A 15,877-nucleotide genomic window follows, 5' to 3' on the forward strand; every position below is an offset into this window, starting at 1 on the left:
CCTTTTCTCTGATTTTTTTTCTTCTTCTTTTGGTGCTTTCGCCAGGCTGCATTCATCTTTATAAAGCCAGAAATGACACCACTTCCATCACAATTTTCAGTAAACCAGCAGCCCCCCCGCCGCCGTCTCTCCTTTCTGTGTAGTCTGAGCCAGATGGGGTGCCAGGGTCACCTCTGACCCCCTGCCGCCCTATGACTGATGGGACGGCCAAGCCTTGTCAGCCCTCCTTTGTGCCCCTGATGGGCATCTGACACCCCTTCAGACCCGTTCATTAAGGACAGCGCCACCACGCACCTGAGCTTCTTAATAAGCCTGCCAATCAGTCTCATTCTGCAGGTGATACGTTTCAAGAGCGCTTTGTCTTTGTAGGTTCATCAGTCTGGTGTAATCAGTCATCTGTGATGTGGCACCTGAACTTTGCAGCAATCCTGACAATAAATTCATTAGCCGGAGTACGACGAGGGACCTTATGGCTTGAGGGTCACTTCACCCAGACAACAAAAAAACACATTTTTTACACCCATTTCCTGTAGTAAAAACTGATAACTCAGATTTCACTTGCCTTCTTTCAGTTTGAAGATTTTCACATACAGACACAGTGACAGAGACGAAGCTAAGCTAAAAACTCCTGAGCCCGATTCAATGACATGTACTTGTTTTTTTACAGCTTGACATTTTATTTTAACTACGCGGTTTTGGGTGGGGGTTTAAATCTTAATGGGTTTTTAATCCTGGAAAAATAAAAGTTAAATAAAAAAGTGTATGTGCCAATTCTGCTAAAGCAAGAATTAGTTTTTAACTCGGTCCTGCTCTGCTAAAATGAGTGAATTTATTTCACAATGCATATTAATCAACATGAGTACATTAAAAATGCCATGTGAACAGATTTAGCCACTGGGGCCAATTTTCACCTGAAGTCCCCGGCAAGGATGATGGTAAAAAAAATAATAATAAAGAAAAGGAAATTGACACACAAGATATTTACAAAAAAAAGGTCAATAGTGGTAGAAATGATAAAAAGCTGGTCTCACCCTATTAATACAAGAAAACTGTTTAATTCAAAGATGATAATATAAAAATTGAATTCTGTTTTGAGCCATTGTTTAAGCCGTTTTAGAAAATCACTTCATGATGTGACATTTCTTCATTCTGTTGAAAACGTTTCACAGTTTGATGCTCAAACGGACCAAGGAAACTTTTCCTGAACCGCATTTTGCAATCCTGACCCCTCCCACAATATGTGATTGTAACTGTAACTTAAAGTCTTTTGAAGGGGCTGGAAGCACTTTGTGTGCAAGTATCTGAATAATCTGTCACATTTCCTAACTCAGAGTATTATACTTAATATCTTATTGAGGTGAGTTAGATTTTTTTTTACTATCCAGAGTTTTAATGAGAAGATTCATGTTCATAATTCACTGAAATGGGTTAATCTTTTCCTAAAAAGGCCTGTGTAGAAACAAAGGTCTGTAAACCCGAATAAACTCATTTAGAGAGGAAATGAGGTGAGAAAAGAAAACGTCATACGGAAAACGCTTTATTCCATCATTTTGGCTTCATCTTTGTTTAATAAATAAGATAATTGTGAAATCTGCTGGAGCACTTAGATGTAAAACATTTAGGTAATTGTTGTAACTTAACTATTCACGACAGCAGAAAAACAAACACTTTCTTCTTCTTCTTCAAAAAAAGAAAATGTTGGTTCCAGAGGAAATGGCTGCGTCTACGACCAAGCCACCAAATCTGAACAATTTGACGAGAAACAATGTTTTATTGCCAGTTTTTCCATTTGTGTGTGAAAGGGACGAATCTTTGAGCCAAGAGTCTCAGAATAATCTGCTTACCAGACGGGGTGAAGAAGTTCACGTGTAATTTCCCCGACTCTTTTTTTTAAGTATTTGCTCATTGTTCTGCATTTGAAGTTCAACTCCCCACCAAAAACAAAACAAAAAATTAAAAAAACAGCGTAATGATTTTTGAACTCAGACTGGATCTCTGGTTAAAAGTTCACCTTCTGCTAAATATAAGCACATTTTATGCAAAGGAATGCTCTCTGGCCTGCGTTAGATTGCGATTTTGGCGCAGGTTTTTTAATCCATGTGTTGTCCATGTGTCTGTCTGATTTGGAGTTTCTTTCACCTTTCCGGGGTCAGTAGTAGCTCCTCTATCAAAGCCTCGTTGGCAGATGTTTTCTTCAGTGCCTCCATGCTGCCAGTATTTAGAAGACAGTCACACACTGCTGCTGTAAATCCATTGTCCTCCCTGAAGATCTGTAATAAGACACCTTTGCATCTTTGTTTATGAATTTTTTTCTTTGCTTTTTTTTTTTTTTATACCCCCAATACGCTTTTGATGATTGCTCTTTTCGTTGCCGCTGTAATATTATGTGATTGCTCCAGCCTGCTGTAATATTAACAGCGTTTTCTTCTCTTTTTTCTTGGCACGATCCCTATCAGGAACAGATTAAAATCGTATGGCTGCCTGGACTTGGTGGCGTACAATCTCTCTAGGACGGGGGTGATAAGCCAGCAACGGTTATTTCCTCCAAAAAAGAAAAAAAAACCCTGGCAGAGATGCAGAGGTCAACCTGATTCCTTCATAGAAAAAAAAAAACCCAAAACAAACACAAAAAAAAGATTCTTTCTTGTGATTACAGTTTCTTTCTCATGAGAAAACAACTTTTAACTGGTGCATTAGTCTCCATATGGGAATATTGAACAGTGAGTGCTTGGTGCACAAGATTACTGTTGTCCAATTATCCTGAACAGATGCAACTACTGAGGGGAAAAATGAAAACCTGTAGAAAAAAAAAAATTAAAATGCAACTTGAAACAGCATCTACATCAGCCATATGTGAAGTAAAGTAATCAAGTGGTCATACAGTCGGAACCATATATTAACATTCACTTTAGAAAAAAAAGACATATATAGTTTTTTCCTTCTCCCACTGATATTAAATTAAGCTGAACTTTTTTCTGTTTTATGTCAATTAGGATTACCAAAATTAATTTTGTTTGCTAAATGCATGAATAACGACAGGGAGAAAACCGTTTACGCATCTTTCTTTCTTTTTTTTTAAAATGTTTTTTAAAAGTTCAGAAGTAAAACTTCTCTTGCAGCTACATGACTCGGGTCAGAAAGGTTTGAAGGTTAACGCACATCTCCGTTAGATGAAGGACATGTTTTCCCATCTCATCGTGTCTCCACTGATCGTAACGGATCAAATGTCCCCAACTCCAGCGACTCAGAGGTGAATTAGCGGTGCTTGCTAAGAGCTGAAGGAGTCGTCCTGGACGTGTTACTGTGGAGTATCGTCTCTGCTGCCCAGACATCACGACAGTCATGAGGCCATCGTACAGCTACAGTCTTCAGTCAGGGGTTTCTTCAGATTCACTGCGAGTCTGACTGCTACCAGAGAGCCTTCCTGCCCACAGCGTCGACATCTACAGCGACTCTTTGAAGACGAATGAGATAACAGTTACAGTGGTATACATGGATGGATGTTTTTACCTGATTTAGCCCTTAATGACCTCAAGCACCCAGAATTTAACCTTTTCATTCCTAGTGGTCACTACAGCGGACAGCTTTCTAAAAGCCATTCTCTTGTGCTTCTTGTGGATTTTTATGTCATAAATGCACACAGACCACTGAAGTGGACACTAGTGCATCATAAAATACACTATCAACTACTGGCCATCAGCTGAAAATGCAAGAAATTATTTTTGTTAAATCCAATATGGCCGACAGACAAAAAAGCATGGCGACCGACCCGGTCCCTCCTTCTACTGTAGACGAATCCTGCAGGTAAAAAAAATATGACATCAGATCAACCACTAAAGAACAACACTACTGATGTATTTTTCAAATAACAACTTTGTATTTGGAGAAAATTACAATTGATCACCTAAAAAAATATATATCTTTTTTACAATTTTTTTTCTACCTTTTTTTAATGCCTTAAGAAAAAAAAAATTATATATATATATATATATATTAATCCTGACACAAGGGATCATAATTCATGCATGAAAGTGTTAAAACACATTGGCTGTATTAAACACAAACTCTCTGCTTAGAACATACAGTGGAAGTTCATTACACTTATTTTCCCATCAATCTATTTTACTTTTGTTTCATTATGTTTCACCGCAAATACAAAATAGTGTGCAGAAAAAGTCCAAGAAAGTCTTTACTTTGGGTCGTATGTTAATCCAACAAACATGACCCTGTGGCAGATGAAGCAACGTTTTACTTTAAAAGCATCGTCAGCAAGGACAGACTTCATAATGGCTTCTCATAAAGGTCAGTCATTGAAATGTCTCATTGTGAAACAAATACATATTTGAATTGGTTTTAATAAACAGAAACTAGAAACATTTCTTTTAAAGTCTGCAGTCTAAATCTGTTGGGGGGGGGTGGGGGCAATGTGCATATGCAACAGCAAAGATGTGAGAGGAGAGAAAAACATCTGAGGCTTTAAAGGTCAGATGTTGGCTGTGAAGTGGTGTCCATACTCAAATGAAGCCCCTGGAGTTGTGTTTTGAAGTGAGCGTTTAAAGCGAGTACAGTGGGTTGCACAACTATTCACCTCTCATAACGTGAAGGTTACACGATTTGGAAAAGGGCACCCTGTCCTAGAAAGAAGGGCTTTCAGGACACAGACAGTGAGACCATGACCGATCGCTCTGACTCACACACTGGAGATATAATCACAGGGAACCACTTCATCTTGACCCTCTAGTGGATGAAAGAGAAAAAGGTTGGACTGCAGCTTAAAAATGAAAGGACTTTTTCACAAATAGTTGTTTTTTTCCCCACCAGAGTTCAAAGTTAAAATCTTTAAAAATCCTGAGAAAAAAAAAATCCGGCTCTCCAATTATGGTTTGTCCATCCATCCATTGCGTCATCTACCAAACCATCCACCCACAGGCCAACCTGGTTGCTTCAAGGCTGATTCCTGTAGAAACAGCTGTCAAAAAATCATAATGAATTTTTATACGCTTTCTTTTTAATGGGTTAATTTAATATGGTAAATGTTTATAAACTCTCCAAGGTTGTATTCTTGGATGTTGTAGCAACATGTCAACGTAGAGCCCTGAAAACATGTTACGAATGTGATATTAATAGGTATATGGATCACATTGGGCAAGCATTTATTTGATTTAGTATTTATTTAGAACAATTCAATTGGTTTATGGTTAAATATGTGCACAAACAATTTTATTTTTTTATTTCATAAATTTCTGTCATGATAATATCCCTTTAAAAATGTAGCAATGCATGATGGGAGCTGAAAGCTCATGACCTGCTTACGGAGAAAGAGAAAACTACACACGTTGTGTGCTCGAACCGTGGATTTTGTTCAATAAAGTTGCACAAAAGCTAATTTGAGTTTTGACTTTTTAAGGGTGCAACATCAAGATTAAGGAAATGTGATAAGAATAAGATGTTCTGGATCTTAATCAAGTTAATCAGTGAATTGTTCATTTTTTTCACTGTGATATAATCAAAGTATACTCATTCTTTCTTTGGCAAACTAAATACTAGAACTCTAAATAACAGATATTTAGGATAAAATTGGTGACAAGCATCATCCCATTCTTTCAAAAAACTGGTGCGACTGCTCTCTGTGCAAGATTTATATAAAAATACTCTTCCACACATTTCAGTCGCCTCGTGGTGCTGCAGTCATCAAAAGTGGAACCGCAGACCAACTACAGAACAATAAAACAAAAACACATCCCAAGGCCTCCGAATTAAGAAAACTTCCCTCACATTCAGGTTGATCAAACGTGATTTTCTCTTCACAAATCTTCCGATCGCCTTCATCAGCCACTAAAAAGTGTTCTTAAGTCGACTCTCGTTCAAATCAAGCGACAATAATGCTGATTGTCAATGATGTTGATTGGCAGCGAGGCAGCTGTATTCTTCTGGCAACAAAAGCATTTGATTGTTGGATTGGAATTAACAAAAAAATTTCAATAAAGGTTAATTAGAGCCGTGGATGGAAAAAAAAGAATTAGCACTCATTCAGAGCAAAAAGGTGTGAAATAAGTATCACAATAACTCACTTTCTGTTGCAGGACTTGACTGACCTCAGGTGACCATTCCCATATAAAATACGTATGAATAATCCAAGGACGCGTACCGAGTTACTCTATTTCCTCGTCGACGCGTTTAGACATCGCAAACGTTTCTAATTAAAATTTCAGGAAAAAAAACAAACCATCTTTACCTCATTAGGAAACCTTGTTCCTGTTATTAAATGTGATTTTGTTTTTAGACTTGTACTCTGAAGCTCGGAGTCCACAGGTACCATTTAAGTGATTGCAGTCTGGATTCTAATTCACGAGGCTCGTCTTGCCTCCCAGCATGGAGGCCCATTAAGTTCGATTGTCTCCAGAAATAATGCTCAGAATTAAATTAGAGCGAAACTCTGACTTGGTGGGAAAGGCATCACAGGAAAGAAGGATGCATATTAAATTATCTGAGATCGAGTAATTACGAGTACAGATAAAGTTTGTTGCTTGTTTTTTATGTTTTGATGGAAGTGGAAAAAGCGTGGCACAGATTTGACCTTTTGTTCTTCGTCGTTAGCTTTTGGCAAATTGTGAAAAGATTTGCCAACGCTCATTCTGGTATACGGGAACCCAGGAAGCATTGCTTTTGTCTCGTAACCATCGTGTTTTGTTGTCGTCGGCAGAGGTACACGATGCTTCTCGGGTGAAAAAGGAAGCAATCGGTCATGGTGGTAGAGCTGGAGCTACCTGGAAACAAACCGGGTCTTTCCACTTCCCGTTAGCTTTCAATTTAATCAATTTAATCAATCCAAACTCGTCTCTTTTTGAGAGTCGACATCGTCTGGGTCAGGTTGGATTTTTGTTGAAGCAAAGAATGGCAACAAGAAATCAGCTGGTGACGGGAACTGGACATTTACAACCTCTTTCTCTGGGTATCCTGACAATATCATGCTACTGCTGAGGACAGAGCTCTCTAAGTTTGCACTTCCTTTCCTGAATTAGTTTCAAACATTCCCACAGCTGCTTCTCATCTGTTAATCTCCTCACCTGCTCAGTAATCAGTCTCAGCTCTGTAAACACTCATTGGTTCAGTGTGAGTTCAGGTTTTGGTCTCCCAATAAAGTCTTGAAACGCTTAGTTTCATTATCAAAATCCTTATTGTGACGCGTTTAAATGAACTCAAACCATGACTGTAACGGGAACCTTGTTAAAAAGGTAGTAGGATAAACAAAGTGCCATATTTCTAAATCTTAAGTGGCACCATACCAAGCAGATGCAGGTGACATTTTGGAACCACTTTCCCCATTTTATTTTCTACGGACGGATAATCCATTTTCTTAATATCTTACACCCTCGAGGGGGTAAAATTAATTCACGCCTGACAAAAACACACAAAAATATGTTTTTTGTCACTAAAAGTACTAAAAGTGCAAACTTTCAGTACTTCTGTAAAAGTAAGATGTCAAAGAACGACATCCTGGTGTCGGCTCTATTGTAGCTTTTACCCTGCCTGAATTACTAGTGATAAAATATAATAATTTTTGCATTTTTTGAACCTTGCCAAATAAATTTTTTATAAATAAATATTGCAGAACACTACAAAAATATTAATCCTAACACAAAAATAGTAATTTAGACTTTCATAATGTTTAAGGAATACAGTTTGAACAATAAACATTTGCTCCAGATGTAAAACCAACACATTAAAAATACTTGAACATTTTTTGTTTTTATACATTTAAAAACATTATCATACGGACATTCCCATGGTGTTTGAGCTTCCCAGGTAAATGACACAATAAGTAACGTTCGGTACAATAAAGAAATGTAACTCTAAGTTTTTATGTATAAAAAAAACTTTCAGTCTAACAGGAAAACTGTAACATGTTCAACTCGTTGTGGATCCTTTTAACAAGGTGCTGTAATGTCATTTTCTAAATCCTGTTGTTGGAGAAGCATTGTTGACATCAGGAAAGCAAATATTAGAAAGTAAACCTTGTCACAATTTAGTCCTGAAAATATGAGACAAAGAGCCGCATGGTGTCAGAAGGCATTTCTTCTTCTTCTTCTTCTTCTTCTTCTTCTTCTTCTTCTTCTTCTTCTTCTTCTTCTTCTTGCCACTCTCCTCGCTGAATACAGTAAAAACAAAAGTGCTCAGACGATGCCGTTTCCAGGCAGGAACAGGCTGTGGTTCAAGAGCAATAACCGCTCGTCCAGACGATACGGCCTGCAGTCAATGAGACGGAGGACCAGAGGCCCTGGACGATGACTCCAGTCATTGTTTGTATTTCGATGACTTGCTATGGGAAATGTCCACTCTGCTTTCTCTCCTTCTGCAGCTTTAAAATCACTATTTGTCAGCATCACTAATGCTCCTTTCCATCCCTTGGTCACCTTGTTCACTATCGCGTCATTTCTGGCTTTTTCTGTGTGACCCTCTAAAGTTCCCCCCGCGACCCCAAATAAAGCCAGAGCTCTCGAATTGTCTTGAGTGGGTGGGGGAAAAACAACAAGAACGTGAAAAGTATCTGTTTCAACCCAGCCAGTCAGCGGGAACAAATATTGACATGTAATTCTTTCCAAACCTTCACTTCTACTACAGCCATAAAGGAGAGCAGAAAGCGCGCTCGGTGTCGCCGGGGAGACCGACACCAAGTGATGTATTCCTCCTTCTCTTGCCTCTCCTTCACCGTCCTCCAAAAGCAGGCTGCCCCGCTTTCGCTCACGCCCCGTTGTCGATCCCTCTGGTGAGAAAGCAAAGCCCTTTCCAGCAAGGTAAATAACCATTAGAGGGTGAGTGAGTGGGAAACAGGGAGACGGCAAGGCAGGGGAGGGGAGATGCAACTTTGAGAAGGTCATTTGTTGCTTTTTCAATATCCTCCAGGCCCCCCTTGTCCTCTCCTTTATTTTATCAGAGTATCTATTTGGCTTTGCTTAAAATGTGTGCTGACCAAAGCAACAGGGGCTCAGATGGACGACACGGTGTTGTACAGTTTCTCATTACGTCTCCGTCTTTATCTTGGCAGAACCGGGCTGGAGACAGAGCGATGGGAAAATCGGAAAACGACAGATTTCTTTTGGATCTTAGCACAGGGTCTTCTTCCCCCAAAGAGTTCAACTTTGCTATGAAATGTAGTGATACAAAAGACCTGCTCTCATCTGCTAATCTAGATTATCTTTCCCTTCCTAAGCCTCCAGATGTGAGCCTCTCTCTGAGCTATGTCTGTTTATGAATCATTAATCAAGAAGGAGTATAACTCAGAAGTTTACGGTTCTAAAGGTTTAAACCCGTCGATATATAGAACTGGGCCTATTAGCAGCGCTAGCCTGTGCATCTACAGGCGCCATTACTACGCATTGAGTCATGTCCACTAAACCGAACTGTCCTGATGCGGATAAACAACATCATAAACGTGGCTGTAGCTTATTCTCATCCCATTTCTAAAAAATACGAATTAAATTAAAGCTGAGAAAATTAAACTACCACTGTAGATTACCTACCAGTGTTTTGGTAGATAAAATACATATTCTACCTGGAAATAAAGGTTCAATTGGGGACCAACATTTCTACATCTGTGGTGTGGTTCACTTTTACACTACACTGTGTCAGATGAGCCAAACTAATTGGAAAACCTATTTACCTACTTGCCTGTGGTGGCGCTGAACCAAGAACTACTGAAGAAAATGACACAAAAGCTTCTTCAGAAGACGAGAGCGAAACTTCCTCCTTCACAAAACGTAAACAAAAATTTAGTCTTATCAGATTTTTGCCGCTGTATGTTTCTCTTTTGTCTTTTATAAAAGAACACAACCATTTCCCCCCTGTAGCGTTAGGCTCCTGCGTTTGTTTTGGTTGCTATAGTTCACTTCCTGCTTTTGGAGCAGTCCTCGGTCCACTTGCCTTCCTAAGTGAACCAGACTTTCTTGATGAACAAACTAGAGTTCGATTAAGGAGATGAATGAACGGCTATGCTGCAAAGAAAAAAAAAACCCCACTCCCGGCTGAGGTTCAGAGATTCATTGTGCCGTGCTTTTCACCACAACTCTTTCAATGTCCGGTACTAGCAAGAAAAGACATAAGGCACTGCTTTACTGCTGTTCTGTTTTTGTAAAATAAATTGTCAGACTATTGCTACACACAACCCTCAAGCCATAAAGTCAGCTAACCCTTACATAAGTCACTCATATGGGGCTCTGACTGCCTCACTTTGAGGCTGAGAGGCATAAACTGCCCCCTGCACTTCAGTTCTTCTAGAAAGCAAACGGCAGTGGAAACAGGAAGTCAGAGAGTTTTGTGATGGAGCCTAAACGCTGTGTGCATATTATTGATCACAGATGCTGCTTGGTTGGCCCTGCTTGCTTCAGCTCGGTTTGCCCTCTGTCCTATCGTCTGTCTGTATCCCCTCCTTCCTTCTGCCCATCCCAGTTGCCCCCTTTGTCACCATCCTCCATCTGCCACCCTTTCCTGCTTCCCCTCTCGCTCCTGCAACTATTTCTTTTAGCGTCTTTGTGTTCCCTGCTCCCGTCTCCTTCCTGTCCCCTCTTCTTCGTCTGAGTGCCCTTTGGAGACACTCGAGGACGAGGCTGATGTACCGAAGGAGAAACGGTGTTTGGTACTGTCCAAGTGTTTGCTCAGCATAAGAGCACCCTTGCTCATTTGTAGATTTCATGAATAATTGATTAAATAATGGAAAACGTAATGGGGGGAGATGTTTTAAAATTCAAATTCAAATCAAACAACTTGCTGCGGCATTTACCCGCTCCTCGGTAAGCAGGTCTCTGCGGTGATTGGCTCGAGGACGGGTCTGTGCCTTCTCGGCGCTTACTGAGGCATGGATAGACGGAGATTAATTTAAGGCTATTTTGGGTTGGAGTTGGAAAAACACAGGTGAGTTCTTGCAACTCATTCAAGTTGAAGCAGATAACCTTTAAAGTTTTGCGTCTCAAAGAGGAAGTTGTAGTGACACCTCTGCCTTTTCGAAAAGGTTTCCTTGTAATCATTATGGGCGCTTTTCTAGTCCACGTCCTGATGAGAGTCTACATGGTAAATCTGGTTACATTTTACAGTGGATTTGAGACGGAGTGCATGTTTCTTGTGCCCAGAGACAGGATTCATGTCCAGTCATGTCACGCTCATTGGACTACGTGACGGGGTGAATGCTGATGTCGAGGTTCTGATACTTCGTCCAAGTAAAAGTGAGATCCAGATTCAGATTTAGAGGGTTTTAAGTTACTTGTGGAAATCTAAATGTACAAGTTTGCTATTAAACTACAGAAGATATCATTACCTGGCTGGATGGATGGATGGATTCTGCTAATACCACCATTTTGTTCATCTCTGAGAGGAAATTCTTCATCTCACTGCTTCCTTCCTTTCCATCTCCTCTTTCTCCTTCTACTTCTTTGTTTTTTTTTATATCCACTCACTTCATAATTTCACCTCTTCTCTGCATCATTCCCCTCCTCCCTCCAGCTCAGACATTTCGGTGCCTCTCTCTGACTCCGGCACGGCACAATCCAGGGATCATTAGTGACTTAATGGAGGCAGCCATTTTCTGCAGGGGGAATAACGCTGCCAATGAGCAGCATCCACTCTCCTGGCCTCCCTTCTTCCTCTCTCCTTCAATCCCACACTCCTATTCTCCGAGCGCTTCCTAACGCTGCGGTGACAGTGACGAGGAGTGCGGCGCGGTCCACTCGTCTCGTTTAGACTGATATTGGATTGGGTATCAGGTGTGCGTATGTGTGTGTGTGTGTGTGTTTTGACATGGGAGCAGCCGTCACTGCCAAATAGCTGCATAAGCGTGCCGCGGTGTGACACACTGGGAAGAACAAACACAGGTGGAAGGCTTACACACACCTGTAAAAAAAAAAAACCTCACTCACACACACGCACACACACACACACACACACACCCCCACACACACACACACACACACACACACACACACAGTAATTTCACTTCATATTCCTTCATCTGAACAACTTCCTGACAGTTTATTTTTGGTGCTGTTGTTGGGAGGGAAATAGCGACTCAGTGACTCTTTGCTCAGACGCGAGAAAATTTTATGAAATCCAACACAATACTATCCACTAGCAAACACACACACACACCTGATGCAGGCCTGGGAAGGAAAGTACACTTTTCATTTTAAGGGTTTTATGTCTTAGGGCATTTATTAAAGTCCATCCTTCATCAAAACACCCAACAGAAAGAACAAATCATTAGCAGCAATCCCTCAGTTGTCATTTCTCTGTGACTTTATCGCTCTCTCATATTTTTGCTGCCCATTTCTTTTACAGCACTGCTTCAGTTTATAAAGGCTTCCAGAGATTTGTTACAGCAAAGCTCTCTTCGGTCCCAGACCTCAACATGAGGCTGGGCTTTGGCTGGGCCGCTGCAACACATGAACTCTTTTTACTTTCTCAGCCATTGTTTTGCAGATTTTGCTGCTGCGTTTGGGGTCGTTGACTTGCTGAATATTCTAGAATATTTTGTCATCCAGGGGGGTTTACAGGCGGCCAAGTTCCTGTCGCATCTCTATGCTCCACGTTTGTCTTGATTGCGTTGTTAAGGTGAAGTTGCACAGATGCACATTGTTGCCAAAGATTTCTAATCTTTGGTGTCATCTGTACTGTTATGTTTGGAAGGCAGGCCGAGTTAGAAGCATGAGTAGACAGAGAACTCTTCTTCTTCACAGATTGTATTCAGCTGCAGAGCAACATCAGGTATTCCTGATCTCTTCTTCTTCTTCTCCTCTCTACACTCAGTATTATTCACATGTACCACCTGGTGGTAGGCACAAAATGAACAAAGCACGTCATTCCTGAATCTTGTGATTTACTTCTCATACCTGCTGGTGTTGTTTGTCGCCGTGGTTTCTCGTTTCTGTTTCTTTTTCCTCTTTCTGTAGGTATAGAAGCAGATTTTTAGGGTGTTTGTCTTGTATTATCTTGATCTTTCTCCCATCCATTCATACCTACCTCTTTGCCTCGTAACTTTTTGCTCCACTTCACTTCATTTCTTTTATTCTTTTGTCTTTCTTTTACATCTCTGCATTTGAAATAAATGCAAACCAATTTCTCAAGCAATTTTTTGACATGGAGCAACTATGCCAGGGTGATATGGAGCAAATGCTATAATGCTCCACTTATGAAACTAAATCTGTTGGGCCTTTGCACTCAGACAATGCTGCAGCACTGGACAGGACACGCCAAAAAAATAAACCATAATTGAGTCATTTTCTAATCATCCTGTGCATTGTGCAAGACGTCAATTTTTTTGGAAAGGAACTACACGCACCGACATGAACCCATTTTAAGCTCCTGAACCGGTCGGTCCGCAGCGTTTCTCTCACAACACTCCAACCTAATGGGTGGTGCCAGTTTGCCAGCTGCCTGTTCAAGAACAAAGAGCGGAAACAAAAGACCTTTGAGTGATTCCTTACCATGAATTTGTCACAGTTTTTGTGTCTTTGTGGCCTCCAAGGGGTAAATTATCTAAATGTGGATAGCTGTGAATCTTCTCTCACAGTGTTTCTTCAAGGACTCTCACACCCTAAATTACACAGTTCCTTTTCTTTCTATGCAAATAAAATCCTTAATTAAAAGTATTTTTAAAAAAAACTTTGCTTATGCTTTGACCAAAGAAAAACAAATAATTTACAGCATTATTTTTGCAAAATAGGATTGCATCTTGTTACCATGCTACCTGGAGAGGACACATCTTGCTGAAAACTGAGTCTTGCGCCTTACCAAGACCATTTCGTGGTGGATTTTCCTTCCACTCGCCACACATCTGCACCCAGCCCACACGCTCCTGCATCCCTGATCCTCCTCTAATTGTGCACTTTGATATTCACTTGGCGGCGAGTCACAAATTGTTGGCATTAAATTTTCATCGTATAGATTTGGCTCATTAATATGAATGAGCGCTGCTGTGTGTTTGCAACAGTCCATCTGTGAGAGGGGATTCACAGCACAGCTCTCACAGGCTGCGGCGTGCAGATTTACCGACTCTGCACAAACACCCGGCCGTGTACACACACACACACGCACACGCACACACACACATGTTGGCACAGCGTGTCCGGCTTGCTCTCCAACTCGCATCCCTTTATTTACCAAGCCGTGTGCCCTCTGTCCCTGCCCGCCTCTCCTTCCGTCCCATCTTTTTTCTTCTCCTCCTTTAGCAGAAGTCTACCCTGAAGTTGCCTCCTCCCCAATCGCTGCTGTCTGCCTCCACAAATCACAGCGGCTAAAAGACTGAAAGGACAGCGGGGGGAAGACGGTTAAAAAAGAGAGAGGAGAGTAGAAAACCTGAGAGGGAGGGGAGACATTAGCAGGGCTCTCTTTTATTTCCTCTGTTGTCCTCAACAACAGTCCAGTAGGCATCAATCTGAGGCTGATCTGTTAACACGGGACCACAGAGTGAGCGGCCAGCCGACTGGATCAACACGGAGAGGAGATGGTAATGTGGCAGCAGCAACATCAGCCAACATTATTGTTTTTTGACAATAAAGGATTTTTAAGTCATGCCAACAACTGAATGAGAATGAAACATAAACGGATAAAAGCATCTCTCTTCACATCAGTTGGCACACATGATAACAATTTGTTTTCTTTTTTTTTTACTTTTGGATTGAATTTAGAGAAATCCAATCTTTTATATGAGAGATAAAAATAAACACCCACCATTGTAAAAAAATAAAAAAAGCAGCTGCTTATGGATCCCCATACAGCTCCTGTTAAAATAAGAGATGATGTTTCGTCATGTCAGACAGATTCGACTTTAGTGATTCATTCATTCATTCATTCATTCATTCATTCATTCATTCATTCATTCATTCATTCCACACGTCCTGCACTCATTAGGCCTGTGTGTGGATGTTGAATATGAACTCAGGTCTCCAAAAAAAAATGTAATCAGTCTCAGTTAATTAACCGAGATCGGATCACTCAAGACGGGTTTTAATAAGTCGGGGTTTAGTCTGTCTTCCGTTTTAATGGCGGGTCTGAACAGGGTCACCGCGCATCACGTCCGTTTTGCAGACGGGAAAAGGAGGAAAGAACAACATCACTGGCGGTTTCATTCAGTGCCTGAGTGGCTTTGAACCGTGAGTCATGATGTGAGCAACAAGTAGGTGGTCTTCAGATGGATTCCTGAAATTACTTTTAATATGAAAGGAAATTAACATCGCCTATATACCGTGATGGCATAATTATTGCTACATGAGATAAAAGGACTGTAGTCATAATGGATGAGATAGCAAAATTGTCATTTAGCGGTTTTGTTTGGTCATTACTCCCTCGCTTAATTGGCTCGTTAGTAATGATTATGTAACCAGGGGTAACTGGAGTCAAAGCTGCTGCTATTTTTGAAGGAATACAAAGAAACAGGAGTAGGACTGAGATCTGGATCTAATAAAACCTCTAAGCCCTCTGACACCATCTCAAACAGCTCCGCTGTCTGCTACAAACAGAACTTGTGCAAACTCCGGGTTTAAGTGTTGGTTTATTTTCCCTCTCCTGTTCCCTGTTCGCTCTTTCTGCAGCAGCTGCTGCTGCAGCAGCGAAGTGAACATCTGAAACCCCCCTAAATCTAAAATTTGCAGGAGGGGGTGCGAGAAAAAAAAGAGCAACACTCGGCCCACTTTCTCCCGACGCAGCCGATCATCTTCCCCTCTCCACCTCGCAGCCATCGGCCGAGGCAATCAGCCGAGCTCCTTCACGGAGTGCCGGGAAGGACGATCTGGAGAAGGTGGAGAGGAAGTGGATTACAGATCTGTAATCTGTAATCTTAATAAATTTGTTAAAAATAAATTAACAAATTGAGTTGGATGATTACAATATATTG

General features: G+C 40.9%; 1 long non-coding RNA gene across 2 annotated transcripts in view; it reads right to left on the reverse strand.

Moving 5' to 3' along the window:
• Positions 1-2,341: 2,341 nt before the first annotated feature.
• LOC145548916 (uncharacterized) overlaps positions 2,342-15,877 on the reverse strand; it is a 63,247-nt gene continuing 49,711 nt past the window's right edge. For both annotated transcript variants that reach the window (XR_014084861.1, XR_014084860.1), the window contains exon 3: positions 2,342-3,454. This is a non-coding gene — a long non-coding RNA (uncharacterized LOC145548916). The remainder of the gene's footprint in view (positions 3,455-15,877) is intronic.

Source organism: Poecilia reticulata, chromosome 18 (genome assembly GCF_904066995.2).
Source record: "Poecilia reticulata chromosome 18, P_reticulata-male-v2, whole genome shotgun sequence".
Classification (NCBI taxonomy): Eukaryota; Metazoa; Chordata; class Actinopteri; order Cyprinodontiformes; family Poeciliidae; genus Poecilia; species Poecilia reticulata.